We start from the raw sequence: 12,394 nt of genomic DNA, 5'->3' as shown, positions 1-12,394 counted from the left end.
TTGTATTTATAGAAAAACTTCCTTTGATTCACAACTATTATGCACAGAGTAAAACTGCTGCAATAGCTTGCTTTCAAGCCAATTGCAAATGCATGCTCTGTACAGAAATGGACCTCTAAAACTCATTTTTCAATGCAGCATCTGACACAATGCCAGCTGTTATATGTATGCACATGGGCTGAAAATAAGATTCCCTCAAATGCCAAGTGCCTTTGTTCATTAAACCTCTGAGTCATGTCTCCGCCCTCGGTTCCAAAAACCATTGCAGTATTGCCACGGAGACATCAAGCTGTATGCTACGGTTCTACTGACGACTTGTACGAGAAGTGGCTGAACATATGGAACATGCAGAACGCACCCTTTAGGTGAAGCAACACTGCCACATTCTACCTCATTTATTCTAAAATCTCAAGAAGCATTTCCTGGTGTCTTCTTTATTTGAAAGAGCATCAAGATTGCTGTATTTTATAAGTGGGATTTTTTTTTTGTGCGTGTGTGTTGAAATACAAGAAAATTCACAATATAAACATTCTAGAAATAAAATACTTTCACAATTCTAAATGGAGAAGTTATCACATGGACTGTTTCACCCCAAGTTGTTAAAGGCGTAATTTACCATTTGCAGATGAAATGAAAACCCAGCCAGATTTAGTGCTTCAAAATAGTTCCAAAATGTGAGTTAGGGATAGAAACAACCAATGTAAACATGTGTACCAGCATAATTAATGTTAAGTATTGTCAAATATACAAAATGTGAACAATAGTTATAATAAAAATGTTTCTAGATTAAACCATCTACAGTTATGGTTTACTGAGAAAAATAGAGATATCTCCTTTTATTTTGGGCTTTATTGCAAAATTTTTGCAGGGTAGAATGTTTTGTGATACAACTGACCTATACACATAATATGCATTAAATGTGATATGTCGAACATTTTTTGAATCAAAGGTAAACTGTACCTTTCATTCGTGAATGTCATCAGTTTTACAATGCAAGAGGCATGGCAACTTTGGAACACTTAATTGGCTTACATCCCCAAGATACAGAACACAAATATTTTCAGAAAGTGACACTAACAGACCAACATATCATCACATATCTTTATGCATTATGAGTATCGAAGACGATATTCTCCTGGATCATGTAGCACAGCATTAAAAAAAAAAGTGGCTCAAAATCAACTAAATATAACCTTTGGAGAACAACACTGGCCTCCCATGAGGAATATTTCCTACTTAAAACTTAGAACAATTACCTGTATCCAGCCGTAGAAGTCCCACAGTGTAATCTCCCACGTAGTGAACGTTATTCCAAGGATGTGGTGCCCCGTCCAGTTAACTCATGGACTACGGGAGCCTTGCTGATCATATGCAGAGTGTATGGAATTTTTAGAATCTTGTTGGCAGGGGGTTAAGAAGTATGATTACTGTGTGCTGCGTGGAGCTTTAAGGGGTACAGGTCTGATGATGATGGATGCAGTTACATGTATTTCTCTTGGGTGAAACAGAAACCTCCAGTTGCATGTCATGTTAGATGTATGTGATTCTCTGGGTCTTGCTGTTGTCATAGCAACCAAGGTATCCGTTAAAGGGGCCAGGAACGCTGCTTTTGTGGGTGATGATGATTCATCCTCAGTCACCTAGAATAAGAAATATGACAAGAGAAATACAAGAATCAAGGAAGAGTTTGCAAAATGTGTGCATGCTCAGAATGTTTCCATCTCACGAAATCACACCATACAGAATACCACACTGATTTGACACTTGCTTTATATATGACTACTAAAGGCATGTGCTGTCCTTGTTTTAAACTGAAGTGGTAACTACATGCACATCTCTACACATGTACATGTCATCTCACATTAATCTAACATGGCCTCAGATTTCCATACCAACAATTATGGCAAAAATGTTCTTTGTTTTTCACAGTATGTCGATCAGTTCCAGTGACAAACACACATACTTGCACTTCATTATAACAGCTATTATATCAGTGTGAAGATGTGATTAGGTTCCTGTCAACAATTTCAATATGGAATCAGCTTTACGATACTGAAACATAACATTTCATGGACAAAACTGATGATATATTATTACATTCTAATTAAAGATCCGTTTTGCAATACATACAATGATGTATATATACAACATATTTGCATGTATACAAAATTTTCACATAAAGCATATCTTTTCTTCTCTTTTTTTAAATCCTAATACACACATGTGGCTGACAAATCTGTCAGCTACTGCTGGAGATATAATTTCGATGATGAGAGTTAAAGTATTATAGGGCTTCATATTTCTTTGCAGCACTGAGACTTTGAGCAAGGAAAAGGACCAGAATAAATAATAGTTATTATTAACTATCTCCCCAATATCGCCAAAGGCTTTTCTCATGACTATACTGGAACAATTGCATAAGCTATGGTGGAAATCAAAATGACAGCTCGAGAGATGGGTGGGGAGGCCAGATATGAGGACAGAGAATAATGCTATGGTGTAGATCATAACCCCTTGTGTGCTTTGAGTACCGACTGGCCCAGAAAACCCCCATAGCACTACACACACTGTCCAAAGTTCCTGGCAGAGAAAAGGTTAAAGGAAATTGCTCACGAGTGCAATCAAAAGAATGGCGACTGGAGAGGCATCAATATGTTTGCTGAGACGATACACAAACAAAAAAATGAAACGCAAAAAAAAAAAAAACACTCTGCACACACACCACAAAGATCTATGATCACTTTCTTCCCTCAAAAGAGAAGGGTAAAAAAATAATATACACCCAGAAGATATTTTAACGATCTCCAGACATGAGATAGCCACGTCATGACGTTATTGGACAAATTAATGACACTTCCAAGGTCATCTGGAGCCATCAGGTATTGATGATTGGGGGGGGGGGGGGGATGTTCGCGCAATTAAAGGGAGGTGAGAACCTCTTTTTTTTCAGGGCTGGTATCTTGCAGTCACACTGATACATTACACTATGAAATACATGTACATCGGTAGGAGTAATTCTGTTTTCTCTTTAATAGCTGACCAACTTTATAAGAATGGTGATTTTGTTAAGGATACTGAATTATTTTCACACAATCAATTCACTTGCTCATTGTCTATAGAAACAACCATGAGAATTGCTACATACACTGTAAAGATGTCAATGTTGAGAATCAAAAGGTTATTCAATTTGGGATGTCTGGTCAATTTTGTTAATCACAGTTCTCTACTCAGATAAAGTTCTCTCAAACATAGTTACACCAAATCTTTAATAGCTGTAGCATGTGATGAATTGTCTATTAATTCTTACTACCCACAACCATGAGAATTGCTACATAAAAATGTCTATGTTGAGAATCCAAATGTGTATAAAACTTGGGATGTCTGGTCAATTTTGTTAGTCACAGTCCTCTACACAGATCAAGTTCTCTCAAACATAGTTACACCAAATCTTAGCTGTAGCATGTGCTGAAGGAATAGCAAGTGCTAATGTGGGAGGACACTTTTAATGACCCGTGCAAGTATATAGCGTACATGTATGTGTTGCAAATCCAAGTGTTTGGAAGACTTGAGATGTCTATAGTCAATTTATCTCTAACTGTCCTCTGTGTACCCAGGTCAAGTTCTATGTGTATCAAATCTTTGCTGTTATAGCATACGTGCTGAATATGGCAAGTGAAAATCTACCGGCAGACATTTTTAATAACCCAAGTGTAGTGCAAAAGCATGATAATTACTGGCTGCATTTATACATCATCGCACAGTGGAAAGTGACACCCCAGCACTGGGCATTTCTGGATGCTAATGAATGTGCGGCAAGGAAATTGTCTTGCCACCATGTGCGGACACTGTGCGGCTGGGATGAATCATTATAATGCACGCATCTCTTTTAACAGTCCTTGATAACAGAATTTCCCTGGCTGTGGGAGTGCTATATCAAATTGTGGTTAGTGCGATGCCAGCGGTTCTTGAATGATTGCATGGCACATAAAATGACAAAAGCGTCATTAATGGAAATTCATGCAAATTAGACACACACACAAAAAAAGGCTGGTAGCAAAACTTGTTCAGTTTGATAAGCATTAGGACATTTTCAAGATATCTTTTTCATTTAGTGTATTTCAATTTCATGATAAACCTCTACATTTTTGAAATTACATCCAAGGTTTTTCCAGTAAATTGAGGAATTTTCTTCACATCACTGATCAAAAATTCAAAGATGATATAGTTGTTTTTGCATCAATGTACTTTTGTAGAAATACCTTACACAAACAAGTATCGGGGATGTCAACATTGCATTATATAGCACTGCATTTTTAGTGAAATAACAATATTTTTACCTCTCCTGAAATACACTTGTAGTTAATTGTAATTTTGGAAAATTGTATTATCCATAAAACCTGCAGTATCTTTGGCAATAAAAAATACAGCATACAATGTACTGAAAGAAAGAGTAACAACTGGCATCTTTGCAGTATAACTTCATCAAGCCTTATGACTTGACATGTTAAATGTACTTTTAAATTATGTTGAACTTAATCAGTATGAGGGCGACTTATAGTAATGTGTACATAATATTTGCAACTCTTCAATTTGAACTGTCAAATTATCATCTCATGTACAATATAAGTTGAACCCTTTATGATTACTGTCATTCTCCCTTGATTGTACGATATATGCATATGGCACATGCAGACGTAGATCTTGTAATCCGAACTTTAACTCTTTATGTGCCACGTTCGAATGCCCGACTCAGTCGACGGCGTGCCAACTTCGCATATTCTGCTCAAACGCACAAACCCGTTAAAATCGATCGATAAATCACCAAATACAGCGTTACAATGAAAGCGTTTCTCCAGATTCCGTTTGTCTCACAAACTAGCTTGCATTTTGCATAGTGATTGATTGGCAAACGGTGTTCCCTACTGGATTTGGGTGTAAACTCTGTCACTTTTTTGTGTGCAAAAGACATACCTGTACAACGATGTAGCTACTGGTCATTTGAAAGAAAAACATTCATTTATTTGTCATACAATTTACATCACAGAAAACCTTGGCATATTTCCACAACTTTGCCCACTACATGTGAAGCTTAACATAAATCTATATGAAATTTACATAGATTTGAAAAACAAAATGTTTTCCCAAGGCATGACTATGTTGGTGTCTCAGAATAATGTGGCACACAGGGGGTTTCCACCATGGCACATCCCCTTGAATGAGAAGCATACATGTGTTTGTACAAGTTTGTAAGATACAGAAAGAGCTAATTGCACCAAATATACCTAAAAAAAATGTAAGGACACTTTCACTTCTTCAAGACAGCTAAATTCCAAGCTGCAGGTATAACTTGCCTGAATTTCATGTTGTTTGTTTTCATAATGAGTCATCAAAGGTATGGTATTCCCTTAATCCCTCCATGCTTATCACCTGGCTTATAAAAAGAAAATTAAAAAAAGAAGAAAAAAAAGGAATGTAATTTTAGCTTATAATGTGTACACTTGTGGGTAAGCACTAGTTATCTGTTGTAATACATTCCCACATGTCTAGACCTGTACATTGTTATTCTCTTTCACACACATGTACATGTACAGTGAAATTTTTAATCGATTAAATGTGCTAATCATCAGAGTAGGATTCTATCAACCTGTTATAGACTAGCCCCGAGTATACCTGGGTAGGTGTCTATGGGAAAGATGTGCTTACAAAATGTATGATAGCAAAATTAGCTTGTCCTCAATGGGGTAATCTTCATCGGTACTGGCTTGCAATGATGGAGTATGTTCGCACAGCATTTGTTAAAAACTGTTGCCTTTCTACTGTGCGCTTAATAGGATTTCCCCTCACTGCAATAGTTAATATTTTTCAAATATCTTTCATGAATTAAAATAAGTCTGGTGCTTTTACATCACTTTTTGAATATGAATGCAATAATAAGAACAACAACAAAATCAGGTCGAGAAAGAATAGATACAGAATAAAAATAAGATACAATAAGATACAGAGTGTCTGAAGACAATTGATCATGCCTGCAATTATGGATTACTCTCTTTTCAGCACTTGGGGTAATTTTACCTAAAACATGAGACACAATACAGATTTTGATAATTACTTTTATGCTAATAACTTACATGTACTTTTCTGATAATTGTTAAATATGTATTATTAAATCAATGCATTGTTTATACATACACATACATTGTATGCATACAGTAGATCTTTAAAATGATACAGTAATGCAGCATTTGTAAGAAGTGACTATTATGATCAACATTTTCTTGATGAGCAATGTTGGGAAATCTTCTAATGAGTTCGACTCAAGATACAGATTTGTTCTGCTTAATATTCATAAATACCTGTACCACCTCAAGGTTAATTACATGAATATTAAACATTTACCTAGTATGATCAAGCACAAATTATATATTCATTCTTTTGAAATGCCACATTGCAATAACTATGTTAAATATGTGCACATTTTTGGTCATTTTGTAAAACTTGACCATGAAAATGCAAACACTCAAATGTTGTGGTTGTATGTTGTGCTATTTCATAACGGATACTACAGAATTAAAACATGTGATATTTGTTTTATGATCCTAAGTGTGTAACATTACTTACAAGAGTCCATACAAGGAAGAAGGACCAAGCATCAAAGCTTTTGCCTTTGTAATGATATTGCAGAAGGTTTGTTTTCATGCAATTCAACAGATGTAAATCGCTGCCTGATACTACATCTCTACACAAGATTACAGGACAAGTTCACCTTCATAGACATGTGGGTTGAGTGAATGCAGCAATATTAGTAGAACACATCAGTGAGAGTTTGAGGAGAATTGGACAATCCATTCAAAAGTTATGAATTTTGAAGCTTCTGCTCAGTCAATGCTGGATAACAAGATTTCTACAGCTATTGATGTCACATGTGTAGAACAATATTAAGAAAATGTAAAGAAAATTCAACATATTTTCACTTTTCTTACATGATAAAAGAACACTTGACTTGCCTCTTTCAGAAGGCAGGGGGAACAATATTACCCTTAACATACACATACATATGTCAGTGACAAGTCCATTTTTTTAAAAATACAATTTTGTAAAATTCTCTTTATATTTTCCTTATATCATTCTACGTACACGTACATTGTATGCGACATCATACACTGTACATACAAAAGTAGTAGTCTTCTCATCTAGCAGTGACAGCTCAGATATCTAAAAATTCATAACTTTTGAAGGGATTGTCCAATTTTCCCCAAAACTTTCACTAATACATTGTACTAATATTGCCACACTCACTCAATCCACATGTATGTATATGAAGTTGGACTTGTCCTTTAACTCTTCAAGCAGCCCTTCATGCAATTTGACATATCTTTATACATTGTAAATGTGAGACTACCTTGTGCAGCATATGCAGCGAAGCACTGCACAGGTCCACAACAAACACACAAGCAAACACAGATTTTATACATTTCAAATGTCTATTTGTCATATCTTGAACAGTGAGACTGTTAGGGCAAATGTACACAACAGTGATTGAATGCATCAAGTGAGCATTCAAGCACTTGTTATCATAGATCATGTTGATGCCAAATGATTTCAGGCCAATGCCAGACTACCCTCTGCCCAAATTCATCAGAATCTAAAGCTGCTATAAAATTTCTTGAATTGAAAAAAGCCCCCAAACAAAACATGTAATGCACATACATGAACACACACAAACACACACACACACACACAATCAACACATATTTGTTTACATGTGAAGTGTGGGTGCATGTGGAGAGTGTAATACACTGCTGCCTGTCAAATATCATGTGTGTTGTGGTTGATACTGAAACAAAAATGTCATGACCAACAAAACTTTACAGTAAAAAAACTCTTGCACATGCAGACCCATCCGCCCAGTTGCCTGATTAACATCTACCCTCTACCAGCCACTATTTATGTTTACACTGATTATCTATACACCTATCAATGAAATTAAAATTTATCACAAAATAACAAATTCCGTAGAAATACAATACCGTATGGAAGATGACATGGTAAATACAAGCAGGTTCTGCAGCATAACGTAGTGCAGTACAAGTAATCAACATACAACGAACTGTACCGTTATTGAAAAAAAAACAAGGAAAAGTAGAAATTACGCGGTGCGTAATATATGTCCCCGCCAGAAGTAGCATTTTGTAGCAAAATGTACAATACAGGTAAAAAATCAAGGTCGAGGGTCAAAGAAGTCAAAGGTCAAAATTCTGTGTAAGAGTTTTGAAGTCCTCACCTAGTGCCATCACATAAAGCAAACGGAATCGAAATCGGGTTAGAAATGGGGAAGTAGTAGCATTTTGTAGCCAATGTACAATATGGCCCATTCTCAGTAAAAGCGTTCAAATACGGAATTTTGGTGTCGCCGACATTCCATGACAGTTTGCGGTTCCCTGAAACCTATTAGATACTATTTAAATGTTTATAATATATCACGAGGACTTTATTTGTTAAAAATAAACACAATCAAATGCGGTTGTCTGCCTTGTTGTATAAAATTTTGCTGTTAAACTTGGTTAAGACCCCCAAAACGCAGTGTCGCTGGCTATTTCAGAATTATGTGTTATTGCTCCTCTCCGTCCACAAACACACTTTCCAAATATCATTTGCATGGACAATGAGCATATCATATGTGCTAATCACAATACTCAAAAAGTTCCAAAATTTTTATTGACTTCTTTTTTATAGCCTTTTGAAACCTGTCGCCAAGTTCACCGCCAGATACGTTACCAGTTTCTTTAGTGTTACAGCATTGCGAAAATAACAAGACTATGCAATGACCCTGTGTATATGAAACCCTGAGGATATACTTCATACATTGCAAGTACTTCAATTTTTTGTGCAACAGCTCTTTATTGAGAATACGGTACAATGTTTGAAATATCGGTTTTCTACACTTTTATTTGGACATATACATTACATACTTTTCACGCCACCCACTGCGACAGATATTGCAATGTCAGACAAATTGTATATTATACATTACTCCTCGGAATGATGCATTGATTCAACATTAAAGTTTAGTACAAGTGAGAAATATTTGGTAGATATCGCTCTCATAATAATATGATCGACCATATACGTTACCACAGATACATTACCCCAGATTGTACGTGACCGAATTTTGCTCATTAGTCTTGTGCTTTCTGGGGATCAAATCTGGTCAAAATTCATCCCTAAACATTACATGCTTCGTTTCGTTGGACCTCATGATTACATTTTTACACCAAAAGGACAGAGAGGTAAAAAAGAGCAACACTTCCACATGATTTTTCTTTCTGCGTCAGTGTCTCACAACTTAATGCCAAGTTTTCCGACAGATACGTTACAACATAATCAAAATGATGAAAAGAAATTGTTAATGTTTTTACAAACAAATCGTTGTGTGCTCATAAACTCCAAAGTTCTATTCTATAAAACCCAGCCACTTTCATATTCTAAGCAACAACTTTGAACGTTTATTTTACAAGACAAAGCTAAGATTGAGCATACCAGTTTTTTGCTTTTCAGATTTAGCAGATATGTTACGTATAATTCAGGGCACCCACGGTGACAAATAATGTTATGTAAAACAAAGTGTTCATAAAACAATTCTGCATAGAATGATGCTTCCATAAAAAATTAAAGTTATTTTCAAATGAAGAATATTCAGTAGAAATTGCTCTGTAACTTCACCGACAGATTCATTTACGGTACGCCAGATACGTTACTAAACTTTGAAAGAGTAAAAAGTAGTTTATGAAACGCGTCCGCGAAAAGTTTCAGTGTTCTGTTGCATATTTATTCTAGTCTTTTTCAACATATGAAAAACTACTCAAGATTCATTGATAAGTTGAACAATTATTTATTCATTTTCATTAAAAGGGATGAGCCAAATATGTTACCATAGGTCAAACAACTGTTTAGCATATCGAGTTCATAGAGACTGTACCTATTTCCTTCTAAGTGCCTGAAAAAAAAAATTTTAAACCTTGATTGCGTTATCCATCAAAACTTAATGAATATTTATAGTCAGATGGATAAATACATTCAGACGTAAGATGAGAATATTCTGAGAATAAAGAACTCAGCTTTCACATTTAGGGCTCTTTTCCACTACATTTCATAGTTTAAATATTACGTACTATGTTTAAAATGGTTAATTTGGGCTTGCATCATTCATTTTTACATCAATTCATGAGGTAAATGATTAAACAGGTAACATTTATTAGTTCATACACAACTAAAATTATTACTTATATTTTACCAGATATGTTAACAAAGGTGATTCGATGTTTTTCAATAGTTATTTCCCCAGGAAAGCAATTCATATTTGTTTCCTGTGGAAATTCCAGATCGGGTCGTTCCCTTTGCATGATTTGTGGGATTTGAAACTTTATTTGTAAGCAAAATTTGCTAAAATTACAAAGTGAATCTTAAGGTTATATTTCATTTCAGCAAAAAATATATTTCAACCTACCACACAGAAATAATTTCTACCAACTGGCAAGGGATGACAACATCTTTACCTCTTGAAAAACCCCAATATCTTTAGGGGGGACAGATGTCTTTTCCTGAACAGAAATTGGGTCAAAACAATAAATTTAATTCAAAGTTAGGAGTCCATTACAACATGTAAATTTGGGGTAACGTATCTGATTGGTGATCAAAAATCATATATGATGCTCTATTTCAATTCATTTTTACTCAATGAATGGCCATCATTTAGAATGTTCCACTTTTTGTTTCGTATTTGACCAGTTTTGAAGTTACCGAAAACACATCTTTGAATGTATTACTTTGTTGTTGATTTTTCGGTTTTACTCACATGGAATTGAACACTTAATGTGAGAATGGCCCATATAGGTCAAAAATCAAGGTCAAAGGTCAAAGAAGTCAAAGGTCAAAATTCTGTGCAGAAATTTTGCAGCCGTCACCTAGTGCCATCACATAAAGCAAACGGAATCGACATCGGGTTAGAAATGGCGAAGGAGTAGCATTTTGTAGCAAAATGTACAATATAGGTCAAAAATCAAGGTCAAAGATCAAAGAAGTCAAAGGTCAAAATTCTGTGTAGAAGTTTTGAAGCCCTCACCTAGTGCCATCACATAAAGCAAACGGAATCGAAATCGGGTTAGAAATGGCGAAGGAGTAGCATTTTGTAACCAATGTACAATATAGGTAAAAAATCAAGGTCAAAGGTCAAAGAAGTCAAAGGTCAAAATTCTTTGTAGAAGTTTTGAAGCCCTCACCTAGTGCCATCACATAAAGCAAACGGAAGCGAAATCGGGTAATAAAATGGCAAAGGAGTAGCATTTTGCAGCAAAATGTACAATATAGGTCAGAAATCAAGGTCAAAGGTCAAAGAAGTCAAAGGTCAAAATTCTGTGTAGAAGTTTTGAAGCGCTCACCTAGTGCCATCACATAAAGCAAACAGAATCGAAATTGGGTTAAAAATGACGAAGGAGTAGCATTTTGTAGCAAAATGCACAATATAGGTCAAAGGTCAATGTCAAAGGTCACAAATGAAATTCTGTGTCGAAGTTTCAAAGCTCCCATGTAGTGCTATCATATAAAGCAAACAGAATCAAAACTGACTCAAAAATGACAGAGAAGTAGCAAATTGAACATTTTGATCACACACGGACGCACACACGGACGGACACACGGACACACGGACGGACACACGGACACACAGACACACACACGTACAGAGCCCGTTTCATAGTCCCCTGCTCGAACTCGTTCGGCGGGGACAAAAAGTAAATGAGCTATTGCCTGAATTTTGTATAATTTTGGGTGTCAATTTTGTGGAATGCTGCTTTGAGATGAATCCACTTTATTCTGTTGACATTTAATGAGCAATCAAAAAGAGATTTATCATCTGCTTGATTTTAGTGTAATTCATCCCTTTCAAACATGAAAAAGAGTCCAAAGTTGGAGACTTGTGTACACATGATTTTACATGGATGATAATAACATGAATATGATTTTTTTTTAATAGAGATAACTTAAAGCTGCATACTCCTAAAAACAAGCAATTTAACATTGTTCAATAGAGACAGAATTTCAGATTAACAGGGTTTAATACTATTTGGGCATTTTCACAATGAAATCTATATACCAGTAATGACTATCTCCAGTATTCTGTTAAATAAGATTTTATGTATGCTTCCTATCTTATACTGATCAATCACACATAAATCATAATTTATGATGATAACACAATACCTAGTGTTATGTTTAGATATACAGTGTGTAGGCTGGTAAAGTGTCATCTAAGGAAAGGTAATACTGATTTTATCTTTGAGGTACACGTCATCTTCACATGTTTAATGAAAAGGATATTCAAAATTCCATAAAATTGATG

The 12,394-nt window shown here is 35.4% G+C and overlaps 1 long non-coding RNA gene across 1 annotated transcript in view; it reads right to left on the bottom strand.

Annotated features, from left to right (window-relative positions):
* Positions 1 to 12,394, bottom strand: part of LOC139745441 (uncharacterized) — a 74,088-nt gene that overhangs the window by 12,935 nt on the left and 48,759 nt on the right. The window contains exon 2 of the long non-coding RNA XR_011711892.1: positions 1,257 to 1,640. This is a non-coding gene — a long non-coding RNA (uncharacterized lncRNA). The remainder of the gene's footprint in view (positions 1 to 1,256; positions 1,641 to 12,394) is intronic.

Source organism: Diadema antillarum, unplaced genomic scaffold (genome assembly GCF_040938485.1).
Source record: "Diadema antillarum isolate AM-2024a unplaced genomic scaffold, OU_Dant_1.0 seq00001265_RagTag, whole genome shotgun sequence".
Classification (NCBI taxonomy): Eukaryota; Metazoa; Echinodermata; class Echinoidea; order Diadematoida; family Diadematidae; genus Diadema; species Diadema antillarum.
This window is presented reverse-complemented; position numbering and strand designations above follow the sequence as displayed.